This window comes from Triticum urartu, unplaced genomic scaffold (assembly GCF_003073215.2).
Source record: "Triticum urartu cultivar G1812 unplaced genomic scaffold, Tu2.1 TuUngrouped_contig_1156, whole genome shotgun sequence".
Lineage (NCBI taxonomy): Eukaryota > Viridiplantae > Streptophyta > Magnoliopsida > Poales > Poaceae > Triticum > Triticum urartu.
The window spans coordinates 6335-13415 of NW_024111573.1; the positions used below are offsets into that span (position 1 = coordinate 6335).

The 7081-nt window shown below is 42.4% G+C and overlaps 1 pseudogene; it reads right to left on the bottom strand.

Moving 5' to 3' along the window:
• Nucleotides 1-766: 766 nt before the first annotated feature.
• LOC125526640 lies at nt 767-5544 on the bottom strand (annotated as a pseudogene).
• Nucleotides 5545-7081: the final 1537 nt, after the last annotated feature.

Below are 7081 nucleotides of genomic sequence, written 5' to 3' on the forward strand. Positions count from 1 at the left end.
GCTTACCCGACGTTGTGTTTAATGTCGCCCTGCTCATGAACGGACGTGCAGTCGGAGTAGGTTTCTTAGCTTACGCGCGAGTTTTAATGGAGGTGTTTGAATGTGGCGAGGAGGCGTGTTCAGTCAGGCATGTAGTAGGCGGTGCCCTCAGCCGACACGCCGCTTCAATGATGAAGGCAGTGAGAGGCCACGTCCGTCGTGCAGCCAGCACGCGACATGGCGATGACTACTTGCCACCCTTCCAGGCAAAAAAAGGCACTTGCGGGAGCCTTCAAGGGGTAACCGTTGGGGACTTGCTCCCACGGGCGTGGCGTCTGGCCCATTTACAGGCTTGTACGTAGCTTTACTAGGGCTTAAAGATCAGCCCCACCCCAGCACCACACACACTCACAAAAATCAGGGTGCAAAGCTTATTGCGTTTTCTTGATTAAAAAAGTGTAATTTAGATATTTTGCAGCAGGCATGAGAACAAATAAAAATAAATCATGTACTATAAAGTGGATTCGGATTTTTTTTAGCAACAGAGGTGTACGTTCCATTACTTCAAGACCTTAAAAGATCGGTGTGCAAAAAAAATGGTGCCTCACTGTTTACTGAAAAATTGAGGTCAGTAACTACAAAATTCTATAGACCTCGTCAAGACAGCTTGGAACATTTAAGCCAATATAAAGTTGGATTTCATACACGATCATAGCTTCAAAAACACTATAAGACCTTATCAGCCTGCCCCAGTTCAAGTATTCAGTCTTTGCCTGCGCATCTACCATTATTTCTCTTCATCTGATTGAGAAGGTCCATCAACCGCGTCGACAAAGTACTCAACTGCAAGCAAATCAACATGCATATGAATGGATACAAATTTTCAAAATTAAAGTCCCAGTTGACATTATAAAGAAGCACTCAAAATCACCTATGTCATCATGCTCCGTGGAATCAAGTAAGATATCAGAATCCGAAGGCATGAATGGGTTGCCTGCATAGTTCTCAAGAGCTGCCAGGTCTGAAAGTCAATAGAACAGCCTTTACTAAATGATAAAAAAACTGGACCAAATTCATGATCTGAGGCAGATGAGTTAGCTAAAATTTAGAATGGAACATAGTTACACCAGGAAACGTGCTTGCTATTTTAGTCTGTACTCTGATCACCCAAAAAGTGCAAAGACCAACATGTTATTGAAGTCAATTCCAAGAAGAAAAGTTAAGGATAATAGCACACTTTTACTATAACTGTATGGCATGTTGCCCTTATCTCTTTTCTTTTGCAATAAAATAATAACAGCTATATTTCTGATTCTTGCTTTGCTGCTAGTAGGATTTGAACATATATTCCACAATTATCTCTATCCACTATAAATTAGCATACTAATTTCCTCAATTAAACAAGAGATAGGCTATAAAACGAATATATCACCATATATACCATGATTTCCAATCTAATGAAGCAATGTTTCTAACTTGCGGCATCAATATGCGTGACAACAAATGGTAAGATCTACCAAGATAGAACATTACCTCCCAAATTTGTCAAATCTGCAGATAAATCAGAAAGGCTGAAATCCCAGATCTGATGCCCTAAGGAAGAACCATCACCGCTATCTAGTCCTATTTCCAGAGGCCCTCCATTTTCCACATCAGCTCCAATGGTGGTATCTACTGCTGCTGCATCCACATCCATCTCTGATAACTCAGATGGAGTGAAAGTGAGATGGTTGCTCGACATTGCGGATGATGAACTCATAGCAATCTCAGATGACACAGTACCAAAGACTGTTGCAGCATGTGCAGCTTCAGGTAATTCATTGTCCATTATGCTTTAGCAAGACAAGGCAAACGTTAAATGAATAATGAATGTGCTGAGAAAAGAAATCTAATTATAGTAGGATGGTAGATTTGTACACCATCCTAAGAACAATCATGGTTGTACAACTCAAATGAAAATGGACCAAAAGAAGGAAAAAATCATTTGGTTATGTTAAAGTTCACATTTTTCTTGGGAAAAGCTAAAATAGTATTCGGCAAGTTGTTCTAGACTTTTTTATGCTTTGTATGGAACCCTGTATTGGAGGATTAACCAGTAAATAAAAAGAGAAACAATAATTACTAGATGGATTAACCTATTAAGCACATAATCCCATGTAAGTCTAAAAATGGACAAGATAATGATATGTACAGGACAAAAGCATTAGTTTCACTTTCCAAAGTATCATAATGTGGTTCGCTGGAAATAAACTGCAAAAAAGATAGATAAGCAAATGGAAACCAGGCAATGAAGATGCTTACCCATTTGCTGAGCTCATACGAATTGGGTGATAGGGCATTCCATTTGCTATATGGTAGCCTGGTGGACCACAAGCCATTGCATTAACATGAGGCTGACCAGAAGCAGGTATTCCAGGTTTCTGAAGTACTGGATATCCTATAGGCAAATTGTTAACTGCGCTGATGACAGGAAGAGTCGCCTAAGAAAAAACGAAAAGAACTTCACAAAAGAAGCAGACCAATAAAAAATGAAACAAAGCTAAGTATCAACTCACAAAATACCAGAGATAGAATGACATTTCATTGTCAAAAGAGAAAACTTAAAAATTGTCTGCCATGAGATAATAAGAAACTCAGACATGCCACAGTAATGACATCTTTTAATCCAGGGCAGAAGACTCACGTATTAGCATTACTGCCAGGAGCATCATTAGCACATGTATGGAGGAAAGCAACACCAAACAAAAAGAAGTGCTATTAGAATCAAGGATTCAAGGTAGCCCCTTCAACTGGTTTAAGTCATACTAGCAAAAGAGCTCATGCGTTGCAACAAGAAAAAAATAAGTCCTCAAAAATCTGAAAACCAATTTATGTCGGACACTACAGGGACTTTACATTTCGATTTTGATTCCGATAGAGTCCCCCTTGTGCGTTGGTGATGGACGACAACTGGTCGAGCAGGGTGGGCATTTGTGAGGCGGCGCCTAGGATTAGAGCATGTTGGTGACGGGTGCCAACTGCTTGACATGATTGTTATTGAAGACGTGAGGGCAAGTTGTGCCCCACACACACCTCATTCACGTCCTCAATGGGACGATGGCCCAATACTAAATGGGCAGGCGTTGCCACACGAATCGAAACATTATTTGATTGAATTGCCCAATACTAAATGGGCAGGCGTTGCCGCACGAATCGAAGCATTATTTGATTGAATACCCTGCAGGTCATCAATGGTCAGGTTCTCTTCTTTAAGATCAAGTTTGCCCAGCCTATTTCTGGAATATATATTTTTCAAATCCCGCTTAAGTTAGAGCCAATCAGCCATGTGCGTTTTTTTGAGAAAACTCGCTTAACCAATAAAATGACATCTTCCTTTATTTCCCTAGCAAGGTTGGCTTAGATGACTTGATTCGCGCATGCAGGCTCCTTCAACGTGACCATGGTTTGAGTCCTTGTTCAGTCATTTCTATTTTAAGGCAAAACGCTGCGTGCAACGAAACGACCTATGAAAAAACAAAGGGGTATTTTGTGACTTACGGGTGGCATGGTGGGTAATTACTATCAACTTTAGAGTGGACCAAAAAATCGGGCAAACCCACTGTCCTTTATTATTAGGTAAGGTATATAAAATTGTTTATTAGCATCTACAACTAGAAACTTCGAGGGAAACAATGGACCAGTCGTATGTGTTGTATTTAAAGATGACGACTGGACTTAACTTATAATTACGAAAACTTATCAGTAAATAGTGGTTTGCCAGAAACATATACTCCCGCTATAAACAAATATAAGTCGTTTTAGATCACTAAAACGTCTTATATTTGTTTACGGAGGGAGTATTTGTTTGTGTCCTTTATTGGCTGACTGCCATGGATAGTAAGAAGATAAGCTTAAGGGAGGTATTGGTCTTTCAGGTAACAACCTAACACAGGATATAGCAACCATCGAGTTCTTGTGCGAGTGACATGGACCATCAACAGGTCAACTAACATGCGACATTACATTATTATTATAAACAACGCGAACACTGAATCAAAGGATTTATTAATAACAAAACCATGAATAAAATCTAAAAAAATGTGTTAGAGCATCTCCAGCAGATCCCCTCCCCCCCAAAAAAAATTCCTGGTATAGGGTGAGTTGAACCAAAAAACGTGCTCCAGCAGATCCCCTTTCCCCAAACATTTTTTGGTGATCACCAAAGAAACACCCCAACACACCCTATATAGAGGAGTAGGCCCCCACCCTAAAAGCGCCACTTCATCGGGTAACCATTAAATCCCACCGCCACCACCGGCACGCGCCTCTCCTCTACCGCCCACCATGCCGCTGCCGTTGTCACCGCCCCAATGGCCGGTGCGCGCCTCCCCGCGTCGCTCCATGAGAGAGATCAGGAAGGAGGAAGAAAAAAATTGGCTCACAGACATGTCGGCCCCACACATCGGGGGTATACTGGAGACGAGTTTATTGGTAGAGCCCCTATAACCACTTATAGGGTGGGGGAAAGGGGGTGTTGGTGATCTGATGGAGATGCTCTATTATCGTATATATAAGTTTGTAATTGCATATTTACAAATGAGGTTCAAATCAATTATATAGGGATTTTAATAATAACTGACAAAAGTAAATCCTGCATATTACATCACAGCTTTGGCAGATAACACACCTCATTACCTAATTTAGTTAGGGTACAATATGAGGATAGACATTACCAGGCATAGGACTCATTCCATTTTGTGTTGGAGCCAGTGGAACCTGCTGGGGTATTGGGCACTTCATCAAATTGGATTGGTGTTCCAATAAATGATTAAACAAGTTGATCTATTTTTTTTAATTTCAACCTTATGTAATAACCTTGAAAAAACTCAGAATTCTCTTCTTCAAGCTTCTTCCATACTGAAGGACAGAAGTGGAGGAAGGCTTTAGTGCTATAACAGATGCATCTAAATGCTTAGCTATCAAAATATCTCGAAAGATAAGGCATTTTAAAAATCAAAATATGCATCATATACTAAACATATGAGATAACAGTTTTCCTTCAAATTCCAGTTGGCGTGATGGAGTTATGAAATCCCCAAAACAAATGCTCTAAAATTTTCTAGAAAGAATGTTGAATAAAACAGATTAGTATTCATTTCAATACCATACAGATGTACAGTACATAACTACAAGATCATAATAGGTTTTATGTTAACTTAAGTACACGTCTAGTAGTGAATGTTCTATTGAGACGTATTTTGAATAATATTAGTACTCAATTTAGTCACTACATCAAAATAGTAATGGCTGATGTACAAACAACTATAATGTATCCAGGACAGGGCTCTCATCTTAGAAACCTTCATGTTCCTAGGCAACTAAAAGTGAACATCTAAAATTCTGCAAGAAGATTATCTGATAACAAGTACTTCTGTGTGATTGTTAAATTGTGATCCAAATTCTACCATATTGGACTAGACGTAGTACATACAATGTGGGCCTTTGCGTTGGTACCGACGCGTACGAGTACAACTCGTTTACTTTTCCTCCAAGGACTCTCATGTATTGCCCTCATATATACCCCATGTAGTCGCATCTTAGACGGTCCGTCGTCTCGTGCTTGTAATACTCCTTCTCATAGTGATTGCGCCTTCGTGCATCCGTGGTTTTCTCCCGCAAGGGTTTCCACGTACAAATCCGTGTCTCTTTATCTTGTTTATTTCTCGTTATTATCTAACAAGTGGTATACAGAGCCAAGTTTCATATACGAGATTTGAGACGAGATATTAGGGTTCGGCTGTGCGCGCCGCCGCCATCCTGCTATCTTTGGATCGGAGACAGTTTCCGGTGTGAGCTGCTATACGAGCCGCTGCAGCCGAGACCGACAGGATTTTTCGTTGCTGATCAGTTTACAAATCGAGCAGTCCATCGAGGCTTCCACTACCCACCGTTGTCAAATATCAAGTCGTCGTGTCGGCTGTCTCCTGTGCACGCGATAAGGCCAACTCCACCGCGCGACCCCAAACGGACGTCTGTTTTGCCCTGATTTTGTCCGTTTGGGTAGGGAGATGGGGATGTGTCCGAGCGTGTCCTGGGATGCGGTGGCCGTGCGCCCAATGCGCAGACACATCCCGGCCGCATCTTGTCCGCGTACTTCTTTCCTTGCAAGCCCTTAACTTTTTTTCATCATTCATTTTTGGTACATGGAAATACATCACCAAATTTTGACTAGAAAAGCAAGACCAAAGAAAACAAGAACCACAAGAATACATTTTAGAAGGTATCCAACTTCCATAACTGCTCCTGTAAGTTGGATTAGTGCCTTCTCGATGCATTCATTGTTGATCTGCGGAGGAGTCGCCTCCATCTTGCGTGTTTCTTTCTTCTTCGAGTCTAAAGAAGAAGGCGTTGCTTCCTCGCATCTAGTCTCGTGTCTAGCCTCTAATCTAGCAACAAGTGCACTTGTCTCATCTACAGCCTCTATGCTAGCTAAAAGTGCACGAACATCTACTAAATTGCGCTCTATCAATATATCAATCTACACTCTTCTTCCCAATACCAAAACATGCATCCATTCTAGACAACAAAATTTAAATTAGCACAACTAGTCAAATCTAGAGCACAAACCGAAGCTAAAAAGAGCACATACCTCATTGTTTAAGCACTTGATGAACACCCATCCGGGATGTTCCGGCGTTGTAGACACGCGGCGCACGACCTTCTTTAGGTAGTGGTCGCACTTAATGAGCGGCAATGGTGCACCGACGAGCTTTTGGGCTAGCACCGAGCCCGGTTGACCGCCATTCGTGTATCTGCCGACGGACCACCGACGATGTAGATCCGAGTGGCTAGAGGAGGAGCCACTGCTTGCATGTGGCCTTGCGGCCCTGCCATGGCCTTCCGGGCCAGTGCCCGGCTAGTCCATGGCATGGCGCGGCCTACCACAGCCGGGCGAGCTCAAGACCGGCCGGATCCGCCTCAAATCCGGCCGGCGGGTGCGCAAAACAGGTGGCCGTGGTTGGGTAGCTCGAGGGCACGGAGGGGAAGGGGCTGGGTGAGCGCACGTCCGAACTGCACAGCTACAATGGCAGCGATGGCGGCGGCGAGGGAAGAGTGGGGAAGA